This window comes from Balearica regulorum, chromosome 2 (genome assembly GCF_011004875.1).
Source record: "Balearica regulorum gibbericeps isolate bBalReg1 chromosome 2, bBalReg1.pri, whole genome shotgun sequence".
In the NCBI taxonomy this organism is placed as follows: domain Eukaryota; kingdom Metazoa; phylum Chordata; class Aves; order Gruiformes; family Gruidae; genus Balearica; species Balearica regulorum.
The window spans coordinates 15,077,163-15,095,062 of NC_046185.1; the positions used below are offsets into that span (position 1 = coordinate 15,077,163).

A 17,900-nucleotide genomic window follows, 5' to 3' on the forward strand; every position below is an offset into this window, starting at 1 on the left:
GAAATGTCTGTAGGGAAGAGAGAAAAGCAAGCTAAGCAGTGTTCTCCAGACACAAAAGACATAAAGCAAACATTTACTAGGGCTTTACAAGGAAACCCTGAGAAGACACAGAAGAAAGTCCTGAAAGATTCTGTTGCTTTGAGTTGAGCAGCAGTCAGGTAACCTTTGTGTAGTGCATTGCCTCCTTGGAGTCCAAGTACTTCTTTGGAAATGTGTATTACCTTCACTTGCTTACTCTTCAGACGTTAGTAATTAAATACCAATAGACTATAAGGAGTACAGACAACATCCTGAAATGGCGTTGTCATCCCAAGAGTGGGATTGTTTACCCGGTGTGCAGTACACCAGTATACACACAGAGCAGAAGCATTTTATTTATTTCATGTCTGCACAGAGATGGGTGCTAGGTGGTAATTCCACAAAGCTAGCACACTACACACAGAATCTACAACATATTTATCTTGTTACAGATTAGAAAAACCTGCCTAAATTTATGCTAATTTGTTATTAATAACCTTACCATCTCCTGTTGGTTAAGCATATTTAAATCAGCACGCATGCTCCTTGAGGGTGTCGGGGGTAATTTGTGTTGTCCTTTAATTGGGTGGGTGGTTGAAAACTCTCCCAGCCACCTTTCCCTTTCCCCAATTAGTGCCGATTTTTGTTGACTTCAGGCCTCTCTGGCAATCACCCAGCTCTCGGCGCCTTCTGGGGCAGGATGTTTCCTTTTTATCAGTTTTTCAGCTCTCCTTCAAGGGTAATCTTTAACAAAGCATGCTTTTTATCAGTCGTTCTGCTCTTCTTCAAAGGTATAGTCATTAGCAAAGCAAGGTAGTGCATTTAACCCTAAATTAAACAGTGTCTAAGCACTAACCCAAACAGATTTCTGTCCCTGTAAAGTGGAAAATTCTACTTTATGGATATCAGCATTCGTCAAAAGGTGCCCAGATCTACAGCCAGTTTTAATAATTTGTTAAGTCCCAGATCCTGTGGTTGGACTCCAGGATAATCCTGCCTATTACCATGGGTTGATTCAGCCACAAGTGCTGAGAGTCCTCTGACATCATTTCTAACCCAAATTCAGTATTAAGAACTTTCCTTTTCTGTATCTTACTATACTGAATAAACCTGGGGGCATCTGAAGTAAAAGAAAAAAAAAAAAAAAAGTGCAATATTTCTGTGCTTTGGGATCCTACATGGTTTCAGTTCTCCTGGTATCAGAGGTCATGATGATTTGGAGTGTCGTACTGGATACGTCAGTCATGATGGCAAAGCTTAGAGGGACTGGAAGAGGAAAAGCAGTAACATGCGGTTTGCCAAATGTAGGGAGGAAAGTAATCCTAGGGCTATTTTGTAAAACGTCATTTTTGGTTTTGACACCACGCAATGACTACTCTAGCCTGTAAACACAGTCTCCACCAGTTGTTTTTCTGAGTAAGACATAAACAATGACTAGACCTTGATATGCCTGCAAATAACTGACAAAAAGAGCTAAACTGAGGACAGAATTCTCCAAAACCTCCTTGCTTCTATGTTCAGTAAAAAGAGCTTGTAGGACTGTAATGATTTTAGGTAATTTATGTTGGATGTTTAAGGGGCTTCATGAGCCTCAGCAGTGCAGAAGTGTATGTTCCTCTATCAGTTATGACCTCCCTGGTTTCCTGCTCGTGAGTTTGGTTCTGTTGAGTTGGGTACCTCGAGGGGTGGGTGTGAGCATTCCCTAGTCTGACACAGGGATGGGGCTCTAGCTCTAGGAGAACCTTAGGTCTGCTTTAGAGCTTACAGCCCCTTCTTGGGATGCTCCTACCTCTCCTTTCCCACTCCTACCCCGCTCAGCTTTTAGCCCTTAAACAGAAAAGCTGACCCAGATTCCAGCTGGAAGTGTCTGCTGCGAGGCAGGAGGGATTTGGCGACAGCTGGTACCCAGGGAGCAGAACGGCTGGTACAGCTCGTCAGCACCGAAATCTCAGAAAGAGCTTGGGTTTCAGACCACAGATTCAGATAGCTGCTGGATGCTTTATGAGGTGCAGTACTGAATCCTGTACCCTGTTTTTTAAACCAACCTCAATTGTGTGTAACTTCTGCTCACTCAGGCAGCACTGCATTACAACTTTGCATTTCCAACTTTTGCACTTTGCAGGAATTTACTGGCTCACAGTTATTGTGTTATAAGCACTTTTACTGTGAATGTTTTCATTGAGAATACTTCTCTGAGAGTTAGCCTGCAGGCTTTCACTTCTGCTGAAGATGCCTTTGACTTTACTCATACGGCATCAGCCTTCCTGAGAGGCCTGAGACAGATACCTATTGTTATTGTGTTCCATGCAATCACTTGGAGAAGCTGTCTAAAAAAGTAAGGCATTCACATATGCATTCAGAGATGTGATAGAAAGCGAAATACTCAGTGTGGTTTGTAATTGTGTTTATCTAAGTGCAGCCTTTTCCTGTGTCAGAACAGATTTTTGCAAACAAAAGGGCAATGATTCAGTTCCAGGGGAAGACTGACAAAATAAACCCCAGCTTCTGCTGACCTGATACAGTGCTGAGCAGTGTCCTACCCTGGGAAAATATTTCCTGCTTCATTTTCATAAATATTTATGTAATTCCTTCTGGGAAACATGTCTTCTTCAGAAAACTGAACATGCTGCTCCCTGACACAAATTTAACTGTTTGTTTACACATGAGAGATTATGGGCATGTACCCAGCCTTGGATTTTCACATTCTTATCATCTCAGGCATTTCTGTCTTTTAGAGTTCTCCTTCACTGTCCTCCTAGAGATCGCATCATGTCTTAAGCTACGGAGCTTAGTTCTGGCTGTGGAATTTGAACATCCATGATGCTCTTTGGAGACTTGTTATTTTGGGCTGCAGAAATAGGGACCATGTGTAACGTTCTGTGTGGAATCACACTTCTGTCCTGCCCAGTTAATGCCCTTCTCATTCTGGTTTGAGGCGCCTCTCTGGAAAAGAAATACTAAATCATGTAAGCAATTAAACAGAGGATTGCATGGCTAATGAAAATATTTATATTTAGAAACAGACCTAAACACACTGCTGTGAACTGAAATAGAACTAGCGTGCAGTCTTTTGAGTTTACTTTCTAAGTTCATAGTAGGGATTAGTGGCAAAGTTGTGCACAAGTTGCCCCAAGAGAACAAGTATACCCCCCACCAAGACAAACCGAAAAAGGTTGATCCTGCTCTCTTTAACATTTTTAAGAGAACAGAAAAGTCACTGACCTTAAAGTACAGACTGACAGAGCCTTCTATGAAGCCTCGTATTAGTGCAAAGCTGAGCTGTGCTTGCCAGCACGCTCACAACCCTTCCACAAAGTGGTGAACTCTGTGGGGTGCTCTGGAGAAAGCCGTGCGGTGGGTGGAAGACAGAGTCACAAGAGATGGCAGATGCTAAGCTTGTGCCCAGGATAAAATGTGCAAATGAGTAAGTGGTACCTAGGTGATGTGCTGAGCTGTGGATTTTTATATGAAACCTGTTTATCGTGCAGAGCAATGACAAAACTTCAAAGCACAAGCTCTGTCAGTCCTACAGGATCTTAGGCTCCTGGTCCTAGCATTCAGCTGCTGCATCTTGCATTACCCATTTGACCTTCTTGCTGAACACATGTCTTTATAGATAATAAAGATTTATAATTATTTAGTTTCTCTTTTTTCTTCTTTTTCAGTTCAAACTCTGCTGCGCACTTCCCAAACAAAGCCTGAGCCAAACAGCTTTTAGCATTTTCTTCAGCACTTTGCAAAAGAAACCCCAACAAACCAGGAGGCAGCTACCTGCCCTGGAAGATTTATGAGCTCATCCAGTAAAAAGGGAGAAGGCAAGGGTGTGAGGAAGATGAGAGAGAAGGAAACAATGAACAAGGAAGGATCCAGAGGAAACCAGAGAAAGCTTGAAGACCTCCCTCCTAGCCCATAGGTATGTGATAATATGTGCATAGTCTAAAACAGGCATTCAAGATTATTTTTTTCTTTTTCTATGTTGTTGAACACCGTCACAGGTGAGAGTGGCTGCTCACTGCTTCAAAGGGGCTGACTTGCTGCCCTCCGAGCTCCTGGCCTTGGTCACTGCCTGAACCCTGCTACCAAATGTCTCAAGACATCTGTCCTGCTCAGTGAACTCTATCTTACCTCCTGACTTGCTTCCCTGGTGTTTGGGGACGCACAGTGTTGTGTAATGTGTATCGTAACGTTGGTTCCATGTCTGTGTGGGTGTCTTTCTGGCAATAAAAAGAAAGTTTTTTATCTCGTTCTCCCACCTTCCTAGTTACTGTCTGCCAGACTGTTTGCTAGTGAAGGGGAGGGAGGGTGATGGTGGTGACGTATTTTCTGCTTGACGACCTAACAAAACCAAAGGGAAAAAACCCCTTCACTCAGTCCATAGTCAGAAAGCTGTTTGTTTTGGCTTTTTTTTTTTTTTTAACCTGCTAATGAATTAGACTTTTTACAACTTCAAGTTTTGTGTAATGAGGAAAGATAAAAAAATGAAGGTATTTTTTGTGCAATTGTGATTATTGCTACTACCTCGGGAGCTTTGGAAACTGGGAGGCTAGATTCCAGTCCCCACTTCATATGCATGTCTGTGAATTGTGGATACTTGCTTAGGTATACAATGTGTTGTCATTATGGCTGGGTTTTAGTTTAACAGTAGTTTAACATAGAAAGCACAGCAGTAGCACGGGCTGGGTAAAAGGACTGCTGTGACTTCTACCATTTGGAGTAATTCACATCACTTGGAACTACTGCTGAGCCACCCCTGGCAAGAACAAAATTGGGTTACAGGGCTTATAAAATGATTTCTGAATAGTAATTACTTTGCCATTGATGGGAACTGTTGGGAACTACTGAGTTTTCAGCATTTTTCCCCAAGGCAGGATTCCCTCACACTTCAAGTTTTTATTTGTCTCTTCCCCACATAGGAAGTGACACCTGCTTGGGTGCTTTGCTTTTTAATCTACCTGCTCTCTAGCTGCAGCAATATAAGTATAGATATAGAAGAAAGGCTCATAAATCAGCACAGTATTTCTCATCACCAAAAATTGGTGCATGGTTTTGTTTAATGTGTGGGCTTTTATGACAGCATTCAAAAGAATTTATGACTTTAGAAGCAACAGTAAATCAGTTCCAAGGACAACGTCGGACTATGTCCAACACTGTCAGTAAAACATTATGTAGCATTGTCATTTCTCCAAGGGTTTTGGAGATTCCAACTTTTTTATAGGATTCACAGTCATTTTCAGTCTCAGGGACAGGAAATTGCCACAGTCTGATAGGTGCTTGCAGTTTGGTCAGAGCAACCTGTGCTGGGACAAAATGGTAGATCCTGGCAGGTTTTTGTCTTGTGCTGTGGTGGAGAGGTCTTACGCCCTGGGCCATAACCAGCCAGAAGCAGTTAAGAATAAACCTGAACTTGTGAGGAGCTGGTTAATGGTAAGAGATTACCTCTAATACTAACTGGTCCTTGGCTTTATAGAACAGAAGAGGTTTGCCATGCAAAGACTCGACAGTGCTGCATCACGGGTCAGATGTTTTCTTTCCAAAGACCAACAGCCTAGTCAAATGAATAAGGACTATGCAGATGGCAAGCAGAGCTTGAATGCCCAACCTATCATTAAGAAATCTCCAATTGCTCTTCTCCTTCCTCTCCTCCCTCTTCTTTTCTTTTGCAATATATGTCCTGATTCCTTGGTGACAGAAATGACTTCACACAGTGGAGGAGGCTGTTTGGCTCATCTCAGAGGTGATTCCAGCTTCATGCTGTTGACACGGTCCATTAACTGTTGAATCTGTGCAGAAGCTCCAGCCATGCTGTTGCATCCACGTTCCTGCGCTTGGATTCTGTGCCCTTGTTCCCCACAGTCAGTGCGTGCGCATGATGGCTTGGCCACCCAAACTCATACCCATGCAGTAGGATGGCGCGGTGCCTGCCCACAGAGGTGGGAAGCCAATTTCACAAGGGTACAGATGAGCACTGGAAGTAGATTTAGGCTGGCATCCTGCTGGATGTTGCCTATGCCAGTTCCCCATCTGGCACTGGCCTCTTTTCAATGATAACTTTTTTTTTTTTTTTTAATTTCTAGACTTAATTGATCTGGAAGTGAATTACTGCCTGTTAGCACCAGGAAGAGGTTCACAGACAGCATGTGTTTTCCTTTAAGGAGGATCTGTGGCGGGGAATGAGTCAGTAAGTGCGAGTCTTTCCCTGTGTGTGGATGCCAGTGTGTCCTCAGTGTCGACTCCCTCAGATGTGATGACCGTACCTGCTGTCATACTGTGCCATATGGACAGGCGCATGTTCAGTGAGTGTCTCTCCATGCTGTGGTGGGGAGGGCGATGGAGGCACAGACTGAATGCTGAGCTGCCCTTTTAAAGGAGGCAAAGGGCAAGAGCTGAGATTTATTGACTAGAGCCCCAAACATCATGGCAAACATGATGGCTTTACACCTCCAAAGGTGTAAATAGTAAGTAACAGGGACACACAGTAATAGAGCAAGGAAACAAAGGAATTGAATGATCTTAAATAGAAAGCAGGGATAAGAAAATGAGAAGTTATGATTTATCTGTTATTCTAATTACATGGGATTAGAACCAGACTAGAAACATCTGCTGCTTTGATTTTGCTGCTCCTGGGATTCCTCAGCCCTTTTCTCCTAAGTGGAACATTTCAAGTGAGCAGGATCTGGCCTGAAGAAATCCATAAAGCTGTATCCATTACTTAGGTTTTCTGTTTGTGCTGATTTAAAGATTTGGCCGTTTTGATTTTCTTTGGATTAGCTGAGCTCAAGGGAACTCTCCAAAGGAATGTGCGATTGGTTTTCTGTTGGTGGTTTTTATGTGATGCAATGCATTAAAACTTTCATGCAGGCAGTCATTAATTGTCAAAACCAAAAATACCCCTAAAGTCTTGTCTGCAGTTATCCATACTGTGCTATATTTGGGACACATTATGGTTTCTATCATTAAGAAGGCCTCCTTGCAATGCCCCATCATGGATAAAACATAGCCACAAAAATGATGCATATGGACAAAATATAAAGTGAAATTATGGGTTTCTATACTGAAATGGAACTACTGATGATGCATATGCCAGACACAAGTGACACACAGAACAGAACTGTTAGTAAACAGAGGGAAAACTATAAATATGCTTAAGACGAGACATCACGCATTGTTTCAAGTGACAAACTTTGTACTAAAAGAAAGAAAAAAGATCACAAATCTACACAGACAGCACTGCTAAAAGTTATATAGCTGCATGATTCATTCCCCAAAGAAATCAATGTCAGGATGACATTTTTTTCAGGCAGTACTGGCAACTGCTCGTAATTTGGGTAAACTTTCTCTGCCCTATAAAAACAAACCATCAAACCAAAAGGTAACCACTGAAACAGCTACCACTCAACCAAAAAAAATAGTATTTTAAACAGAGCACAACATAAAACTGCATGAGTCAATCTACCGTAAACTTTCGGCAAATAGGATGTGTCATAGAGATCACCTTCGGTGTTTCCAAAGAGCATAGGCTTATACAGCAGGCTTTTTAGAAACAGACTTTCCTCCAAATAGTAATTCCCTACTTTCAATAAACCCTGACTGGCTGCAACTAGTTATTTCTCCTGATACAGACAGCCAAAATAACTGACTCATAAACAGAAGCCTATGGAGCTAGATTAATTACAGGGATTACATACAGTATTCAGAGTTTTTAAAACCAGAAGGGATCATTACAATGATCCGACTGGCCTCCTACGTAACATAAGCCTTGGAATTTCACTGAACGATTCCTGCTCGCAGCTGCTAGTGATGATGGGAAGATGTATCATCTCTACTTAACTACTTCAAATGAGTGAAAACACAACAACTACCCCGTTCCAGTAGCTGGTTACCCTCGTTTGGTAACTTGGTGGATCTTCTGGAGACCAGTGACAAGTGGCATTCCTCAGGGGTCGGTACCGGGACCAGCACTGTTCAACATCTTTGTCAGTGACATGGACAGTGGGATCGAGTACACCCTCAGCAAGTATGCTGATGACACCAAGCTGCGTGGTGTGGTTGACGTGCTGGAGGGAAGGGATGCCATCCAGAGGGACCTTGACAGGCTGGAGAGGTGGGCCCATGCGAATCGCATGAAGTTGAACAAGGCCAAGTGCAAGATCCTGCGCGTGGGTCGGCGCAATCCCAAGCACGACTATAGGCCGGGCGAGGAATGGATTGAAAGCAGCCCCGAGGAGAAGGACTTGGGGGTATTGATTGATGAGAAGCTCAACATGAGCCGGCAGTGTGCGCTTGCAGCCCAGAAAGCCAACCATGTCCTGGGCTGCATCAAAAGAGGCGTGACCAGCAGGTTGAGGGAGGTGATCCTGCCCCTCTACTCTGCTCTGGTGAGACCCCACCTGGAGTACTGCGTCCAGCTCTGGGGGCCCCAGTCCAGGAGAGACATGGAGCTGTTGGAGAGAGTCCAGAGGAGGGCCACAAAGATGATCAGAGGGCTGGAGCACCTCTCCTATGAGGACAGGCTGAGAGAGTTGGGATTGTTCAGCCTGGAGAAGAGAAGGCTGTGGGGAGACCTTAGAGCGGCCTTCCAGTACCTGAAGGGGCCTACAGGAAAGCTGGTGAGGGACTGTTTATCAGGGAGTGTAGTGACAGGACAAGGGGTAATGGGTTTAAGCTGAAGGAGGGCAGATTTAGATTAGACATTAGGAACAAGTTCTTCCCTGTGAGAATGGTGAGACACTGGCACAGGTTTCCTAGAGAAGTTGTGGATGCCCCTCCCTGGAAGTGTTCAAGGCCAGGTTGGATGGGGCTTTGGGCAGCGTGGTCTAGTGGAGGGTGTCCCTGCCCATGGCAGGGGGGTTGAAACTAGATGGGCTTTTAGGTCCCTTCCAGCCCAAACCATTCTGTGATTCTATGAAGAAACAGTGGGACAAATTGAAACAAGAAAGGTTCAGACTGAGTATAATGAAAAGAAAAACATGGGAAAAACATAATATTGGGATTAGGTAAAATGATTTAGGTGCTGAGCTCTAATGGACCATAAATGCTAAATAGTTAATGGCAAGGGGACCATATGATCTTTAAGGTCCCTTCCAACCCAAACCATTTGATGATTGTATGATTCTATGATTCTGCAATGCATATTTAGTAAAGTTTATTTAATATGTTTAAACATGTGCATTTGAAGTATTTATAACTTTCTATCAATTGTAGGCCCAAATGCCAACTAGTTCTACATCCTATATCCTAAAAGCCAATTTATGACATGGTGTATTGCAGTTAGAGAGCACCTTTTATCCTTAAGTGTTACGCTTCTTACCAGTGAAATTTTTCAGCACACAGCAATACATGTATCTTGGGTTTCTTTCCATTAGATAACAGTCCTTGAGGTCCACTTTTTAGCATGTTGCAGCATATAGTGTTCTTGACAAACTCCACAGCTATTTAAGTTGGAGGCTTTAGTCATACCACAGTCTTTCACATAGGAAGGTGGCTCAGATATGCCTGGCTGCCCTTAATGACCTTGATTGTTCTCATTTGATGCTCCTTAATGTCTCTCTTTAGAAAAAAACTGAGTTCAGATATTTGCAACAAAACCTCAACATTTTGCCTGAATAACCTTTTAGGTGAGGCAATCAGTTTGCTTGATAAAGGAAAGCATCATCTCTCCATTATGCATGGGAAGACTATTTGGTTTGCAGATCAACCAGTGCACTGGTTACAGAGAGAGCTAAGATGATACTGTGTGAGTTAGTTTAGGTCCAGCAAAGCGAAGGAGTTTAGGCACAATGCCACAGTATTGCTTAGGCAGTTGTTCCCAAGAACAGTTCAGGTCCAGAAGGAGTTGTGCCTGTGTTTTTCTTCTGGCTGTGGTCTCTCATAACTGGAGAGTGGAGAGTTGATTCCAATAGATTTCCATAAAGCATTTGACTTTGTATCCATATGTGGGGGAAACAAATTCCACCATGAATGAGAATAAGAAAGCCAGGTAGCTCTTTTAGTCCCACCTTGTTATACTGGAGAGGCATGTGACAAGAGTTTGGGAAGGACGCATGATGCAATTGGGAAAGAGATGGGAGCAACAGAGAATATCCCAACCTACCTTTCTCTGGAAAGGAGGAAACAGGGTAAAGAGAAAAATATAGGGAAGCTACAGAACGAGAATGAGCTTCTCCCGTGGGTCTTTGAATGCAAATGAATGAAAAAGCATGAGTCCATGGAAGCAGTTTTGCAGGTGAACATTTAGAAAGACAACGAAGAGTTAAAGATCTGTGATGGAGAAATAGAACTCAGATTAACTTCCCTGAGTTTTGTACCAAATCCTTTGTGAATACATACCATGGAAAATGGACCGATTAAATATGAAGAACTCAGTCCACCTCTTCACGAGGTTCACTTCAACAGAATGACATAAGCTCACAATGGGAGCAGGTATATGTAGAACATAAGAATGGACATATAAAAGGGCCTTCCATTCCTAGCGATTGTTTTTCACTTACTTTGGAAAGCAGAAAAAATACAGGGTGAATTCACATGACAAATAATATGATAAAGATAGTGAGACTTATGCAGAAAGGTTTCTATTGAAGACAATTCTGTGCTTTTGCCCAACAATACAATTTTGTGTCCATGAGTGCTTTCATGTTGGCATGGCTTATCAATCTGTATTAAGGTTGGTTCAGAAGTTTCTGAGGTTTGCAAAAAGGCGAAATCACAAAGAAGGGCTGCTACATTTCATGCTGATGAACAGCTTATCTATTATCAACATCCCAACGAGGAAGCAAGGCTACTTCCTTGCTACATTCACCACTGCTGCAGCAAGGCTACATATTGGATTATTCAGTGAATCATGTTGGAGAGCAGTAAAATGGACCATCATTCTCAGTATTTAGTCAAGTGCATAGAATTTTACTAATGGGACTTGATTTTTTCTTAAGACAGAAAATCTAATTAAAAAACTCCAGTCTAAATGTCAGTTCTCAACTACTGAATATGTCTGAGTGTCAGAAGATCAGAAATTTGGTACTGTTTATTTAACTGAAAGATATTTTTTTTTTAAGTCATAGATGTATTTGCTCACCTAAGGGCTTTTCAGCTCTGATGGAAAATTCCTCACTACCTTACTATAACTATTATAGTTAGTGTCTGTTGGAGAATGTGATGAATGTTACCAATAATTCAAAGAATCACCTAAAAATCAATTGCTGATATGGCTTTATAGATACAAATTTTGCAAATTATTATCTTATATGCAATTTCACAAAGCCGTGCTCTGTCTTCCCTCAGCTTCCTGAGAAAATCTACTATCGGCATCAGAGACTGAAACTCCATGCTCTTGATAGTCACTTGGGAACTATTAGCATAACCTCTGTTTTTCTGTCCTTTATTTTTGTAATGTTAACTGACTGGAAAAATGAATAAATATGTAACTGTAAACGGCCATTTGGAAAATCCAGAACTTTCACAGAACAGTCATGTGGACGATCACTTGTTCTCTGTGTCTCAACTTTGTGGTGGTCTGGGAGGCAAAAAAGACCTTCCTCTGGCAACCCCCAAAGATGAACAAGTTAGAAAAATAGTTGTACTTGGGTATTTTGTTTCCTGACATCAAAGCTTCTTGAGACAGCAATGGGCTATTACATGACATTATTCTTTTTTTTCTTCTTCCTGTAATAGCTGTGGCAGAGACTCAGCATTTGCTTTATGCATTTAAAATTCTGATTCATTCAGGGAGACCAGATAAGAAACCTGCTGAGAGTTCCTCTCACCCTGAAGTCAGTGGTAGCACTTTTACTGGGATATTCTAGATGAGCAACAGGCACTCCATATGTGGGTATGCACTGGAGGAAAGAAGGAGATTTTTCTCCAACTTGATGCTGTGTGGTAGGCTGTATCTTATATTATACCTTTAATCATCAGGGCGGTAGCTAGTCTACCTGCATGCCTGGGAGCCCTGACCCATTTCAGCATAAAAGGTTCTTGTTACTTCATCCTGAGAAGTTTTAACATCTTTGATGCTTCCAACAGGGCTTTGAAATATGGCTATGCGAGGAATGTGCTCATACGTATGTGGCAGGACAAAAAGGAGGGAGCTCTTAGTGTAGAGAAAAAAACACATTTCGTTTGTCTCAGAAAATTGTTTTTCCAGAGATGTTTCCCACCTCTCCCTACCAGAGCTCAGAGAAGCTGTGGCAGATTGCCCGCACCACAAGCCGACGCCGGCGTGCCAGTAGCTCCAGTGCAGCCAGCACAGCAGGAAAGGTAACAGGGATGCTGGAGCTGCTCTCTGGAGGAAGGGGGCTGGGAGAGGCTCCCTCCTTTGCCCCACTCTAGAAGCCATCTCCAGCCCCTCTTCCACCAGTTGTCTCCACTGGCAATAAGGTGTGCATGGCTGGTAGCTGAGTGTTCACCTAGTTTCTCCAGCAGCTGGTTTCTGTGTAGCTATCACAAGCAGTCAGCACTGATGTCCCATTGATGGTGAAGAAGTGGCTGCATGTGAACAGAGTAGGCTTTCTTTAAAAAATAAATTAGACACGCACACTTGAAACTCACACTTCTTTTTTTTTCTTAGGTGGAAAAGCAAGTCCTCTGAAGCTGGGAAATGCCAGATATTTGTCTGTCTGGCCAACCCAAATTCAGTCTGGTGTTTGTGTGTTCTGCTACGATCTTCAGCTGCCTTCATCGTGGGCTCTGCCTCCCCCAGGGCCCTGATTCATATGAAGTTAGATCTGGTTAAAAAATCAACACTTTGAAATTAGGAAGTACCAAACCTGGGGTTTCCCATGGATCCTTCATTCTGCAACATTGCATGCCTCCATTTCATGCCTAGCCTGAACACCAAGTGTCAAAATTTAGGCTATTTGGGCAAATGCAACTGTGCTATTTCCTAACTTCTGAAAGTTTGATTTTACCAGTGTTGCAATCTCTTAATGCTCTTTCTTTGTTAAGTAATAAACAGTGTGGAAGAACTCCCATTGAATACAATAATCCAAAAGGATCAGTGATGTGAATGGACTGCGAGCTACCAATACAGCATTACTGCACTTGCTGGATCAGTTCATCCATTCATATGTACCTGTCACTTTTCAAGCACCTAAATCAAATGCTAGTATAAACTCTAAGGCATAGGAAGGAGAAAAGCAAATAATGTGTAGGCTGTGAGCAGAAATTCAGCCTTTGTACTTAAAAGTAGAGCAGAATTGTAAGAAAACTGTCAGATATTTTAAAATCAATAGGAAGATAACCCCTCCAGCCCCCAAAACAAATTATGAAGAAGTTTTAAAAAGCAACTTCAGCCATAAAGAAGACTAAATATTATAGACACTTTTTTTTTTGATTTTGGGTCTTGCACCGGGCTGCTGAGCTGAGGCTTGGGAAACCTACTCCTTGTTTTGGGTTTTGTCACTGACCTGCTGCATAACACAAGCAGACCCAGACATTCAGTCTTTTGTGTAGTTACCAAGTAGACTTTTATGGCAGATTGTCCCTTTCCTATGAATTTTCCTTCATGTGGATGTCTACCCCTAAGATTAATCTAATAATAACAACATATTACAGGTTTTCAGCCCTATTTTATTTTCCTTTTCCTCAAAGAATCGTTTTCTGGCATTTTATATATTGGGGTGCCAGTGGAGGTGAACGGATGCAGTCGAACTGTTAAGACAGAGCCCTTCCCCAAGATGTAGCTGAATTGTTAAGACAGAGCCCTTCCCAAATGGTTCTTGTTTGTTGCAACACGCTGAATAAATATGACAAAGTTTTCTGCATCAGCAGTGCTTTGCTGGGTCTGAGTGTGTTGACCCCTTCTCAGTAAAAGCTTTTTGACACAAGTGCCCAAAGGCATGTGAGCTCCTATTGTTTGTAACTATAAACTACTAGTTAAAAGGGACTTGAGTTTTGAGAAGATATTACTGTAAAATATTTCTTCATCTGAAGCAGCATGGCACTTGACAACATTTTCAGACTAAATGTGTCTAAGCACCATTTTGATATATCTGAGTATTAAAGAAGCAGCTCAGTACCTCCATAGGGAAAATTGTTAGGGTTTTTTGTTCACCAGAGTATCCTCAGCTGGTTTACTTGTTATTTCAGCAAAATGAGCACACCCCTGTGTTACTTTGGGGGTACATCCACTCCTGGGACTGGGCACAGAACATGCACAAAGCACTCAGGCTATTGCACATTACTGTGTGAAAGGGATGAGTCTTTACCCAGATTCTTGCCTTACACTTCAAAGCAACTCTTACAAATTGTGTCTTTAGTCCTTTCAGCAGGCATGTTTGGTACAAGATGAAAGCAGGTAGTTTCCTTACTTGGAGAGAGAGATACCATGGCAAGAGAGTAGCACTGCTTCCAGTTAATGTAATAGGTACCACATGCATAAAATCTCCATGTGACTTTTACTGAGCTCACATTTAAAGTGCAGTTGGCTGTGAAGTGAAATCCCCTTAGGAACTGCAGGTGGAAAGCCTGCGACACCTTTATTCTACCTAATTGAGGGAAATCAAACCTTTTAATCGTCAGTCCAGTATCACAGCTGGCTGATTTCACAGACTGTCAAGGATGGGTTGATGTGTTCAGCCTTGAACAACCCTTCTTTCTCAGCTTTATTATCTGTTTTGCTCTTACTTTCAGTTTTCCCTTAGCTAAAAAGAAGATGAGCTGAAAAAAAATATTCATTAAGGCGTCTCTTTTTCTTGGAGAGCTCCTATAAAAATTTCTCAGGTGACTCTCACTTCCCTGAATACCTCTAGTAGACTGTTCAGTGAACTAGGAGTCCGACAGCAAGCAAGAGCAGGTTTAGATAAATGTGTTTTCACTTTGATACTCTTCAGCCTCCCAAGCTTATATGTTAAACAAAAATATGAGTCAATCTTGATACAGTTAAAACACAGCATCATAGTCTGTGCGCCCAGCCAGCTTCTTCCTACCCTGTCCCCAACAGTTTTACCTGTGGAGCTACCTCTGTTATTTGCAGCATTTTCTTCCTTTCCCCTCCCTCTTCCCTTTTCATCTAAGTTTATTCAAAATTATTTGCCAGTAAGTACTATGACTACCTTTTGCCAGCCAAACGTATGAAAAATATTGTTTCAGTAACGTCTCCATAATTTTGATCAAAGCCTGCTGAAATTGAACTTGTAGAGCAGTTTGGTCAGGAGCTGAGTTGGAGAAAACTGTACTTTTCCTAGAAGGCTGCCATTTCAGTATATGAAGAACTGGATCATCTCTCTTGGGGGGCGGGGGCGGGAAGGAAAAGTAGTTTTCAGCATGCCACATGTAACACTTTTGCCACATTATACAGTGATTTTACACTAAAAATGAGCACTTTTAAAAGTAATTCATGGAATGAGATTGAAGCACGAGAGCTGATAGATGCAGCATTATGAAGAGGACTGGAAGGAGCAGGTCTGTCTGCAGTCACTTCACCTCATTTCACTCAGGAAGTAAATATTAAACCCACCAGAATGAGTTATTAAAGTGTGCTGTAGTATTTTAATATGCTAGGGGCGTTCTTATCCTGATATTTCTACAGATAAGATGGACTGAACAGAAAAAACAGAAATTCACTGTCAAAATGTGGTTTAGTGGATGCTGTTGAAAGTGGGATTTTTGTTTTAGATATGATTGCTATTGTTTATCAGCACTTACAGCCTAATTCAATGGGAGAGGAGACGATAAAATGTTGGTACACTTGCTTGTCAAAAACCTTTTTCTTTGATTTCCACAGGCATATGCTTTTGGCCTACAGCTCACTAAATCTGTTGGGTATGCCAGTTTCTTTGAATATTTGATGTGGGTTTGTGGTAAGTGCAGAAGTGAATTTAATTAAGAGGCATAAACTCTACAAAAATGTTCAAAATGTCTATGGATCTTTCTCTTTTCATTGGCTTCCCTTCACTTTTCTATTAATTTCTCTTGATCTCTGCTTCTTGCAAAGTCTATAATTATGATGTTAAAATTCAGGAAATATTTTTTCACTGTCTGTTCTGTATTCCATCTCTTAGTTTCATCTTGAAGTAATATTGTGTATCTGTTATACTTAAATTTTTGCAGTGTGTCTCATACAATTTTTGTAGCTACAGTAGACTAAATCAATATTTTATTATATCCATTAGATACATAATTAGGATTGCAAATATCCTCTTAAGTAAGAGCTTCAGCTCTTCGTTTAATGTACTATATACCCAGCAGAATTTGTGCTAGTAAGAAGCCCTATGTATCAGTAGACAATAGTTTCAGGCTTTAAGTCATAGAATCCTAGAATGGTTTAGGTTGGAAGGGACCTCAAAGATCATGTAGTTCCAACCCCCCTGCCATGGGCAGGGACATCCTCCACTAGACCACGTTGCCCAAAGCCCCATCCAACCTGGTCTTCAACACTTCCAGGGATGGGGCCTCCACAACCTCTCTGGGCAACCTGTTCCAGTGCCTCACCACCCTCACAGTAAAGAATTTCTTTCTAACATCTAATGTAAATCTATCCTCTTTTAGCTTAAACCCATTCCCCCTTGTCCTGTCACTACACTCCCTGATAAACAGTCTACCTGCATCACAGGATCGTGCAGATGCGGTTCTGTTAGATTTTTGTAGGGAAATACTTCTAACAACAGAGATACTGTTTTGTGAGAGTGTTAATGAGAGAAGGAGCAATTTCTACTGCTGAAATGCTGGATTAGAGTTCCAGCCTCAGCAGAAGAATTGGTTACCTACAGAAATGTTATTCAGTTTCTCTCTGTCACACATTAGTCTCCTTCCAATAACTGTAATATATATTAATTTTTCCTATTGTATCTATGTAAGATAGATATTATGAGCAGGTAGAAGGAAGATGCATAACACTTACTGCATTATCAAACCTATCTCTTTCAAAGGGTAGGAGACAATTCTCTTTTTTAACAGCTTGAGTTTCTTATAGTTAAATTGAACAAGAGCTAAGGATAGAAAGCATGCCTGAAATTCATTCCACACCTGAGATGGCACTATTTGCTGTATTAGGATTGTGATCTGCATCCCTTCTTCTATGGGCAGATGTGGCTCATACTTGCATGAATGCTAGGCATATGTATGGTGTGTGCTTGTTTATTTGTTTTGTTTATTAATTGTTTTTAACAAGTATTAATTACTGTGGTCTCTGTGCTTGCTTATTAAAAATGTAAACAGAGCTCTGAAACTCAGTAAAATTCCTCAGATGCTTAAAACCAAACATTTGGCATTCTTTTCAGAATCAAGTCTGTAGTTCTTTTCCTTGTGCCCTGCTCTGGTATAGCAATTTTTGACACTTAAACTCACCTTCCTTCACCAGAGAATTTGTGCAGAGAGTATATTTCTGCCACAAGAATATGTTTTTATTGCAATGATAAATCCCTGAAAGAGGATTTTGTAATGGAAACACTGACTGCTCCTTAAATGACTATGGAACCAGAAGGCTAGGCAACATTAACAAAAACAAGGGCATATTTTAAAATTAGACCTACCATTCCTACCTTGATAAGGGCTAGAGGAAATCGAATGGTTCAGCTTCAACCCGGAGGCAAAGCCAGCAATGCTGACGGTATTGCATCGGGCACAAACTTGGTCCAAGACTTTAGATGCATTCAGCTTTCCAATGATCTTGCAATCTACCTCGTATCAGGCAGCCGGGGGAATCCTGGAAGGAACAACAAAGTGCCACAGGAAGTGGCACTGTGATTCAGAAGATGACATTCTTCCCCCTGAGTCACTCATGCCCTGCCGGGGTGCCCTCCTGCAGGTAAATCCCAGCACTGAGGCTCTGAGTCCTGACTGCTCCACGCCGTAAAACAGTGACTGACACTTGTCGCATGAATAGCAGCATCCATCCTGGCTTTTGGCTATATTACAAACTGAGTAATTACCTTAAAGTTCTGGTTGCTTTA

General features: G+C 41.8%; 1 long non-coding RNA gene across 1 annotated transcript; it reads right to left on the reverse strand.

Moving 5' to 3' along the window:
• Positions 1-5,034: 5,034 nt before the first annotated feature.
• LOC142600709 (uncharacterized) lies at positions 5,035-17,655 on the reverse strand. The gene is made up of 2 exons (XR_012834269.1): positions 17,490-17,655; positions 5,035-12,495 (listed from the first exon to the last, which is right to left on the reverse strand). It is a non-coding gene; the product is annotated as an uncharacterized LOC142600709 (long non-coding RNA).
• Between the last annotated feature and the right edge of the window lie 245 nt (positions 17,656-17,900).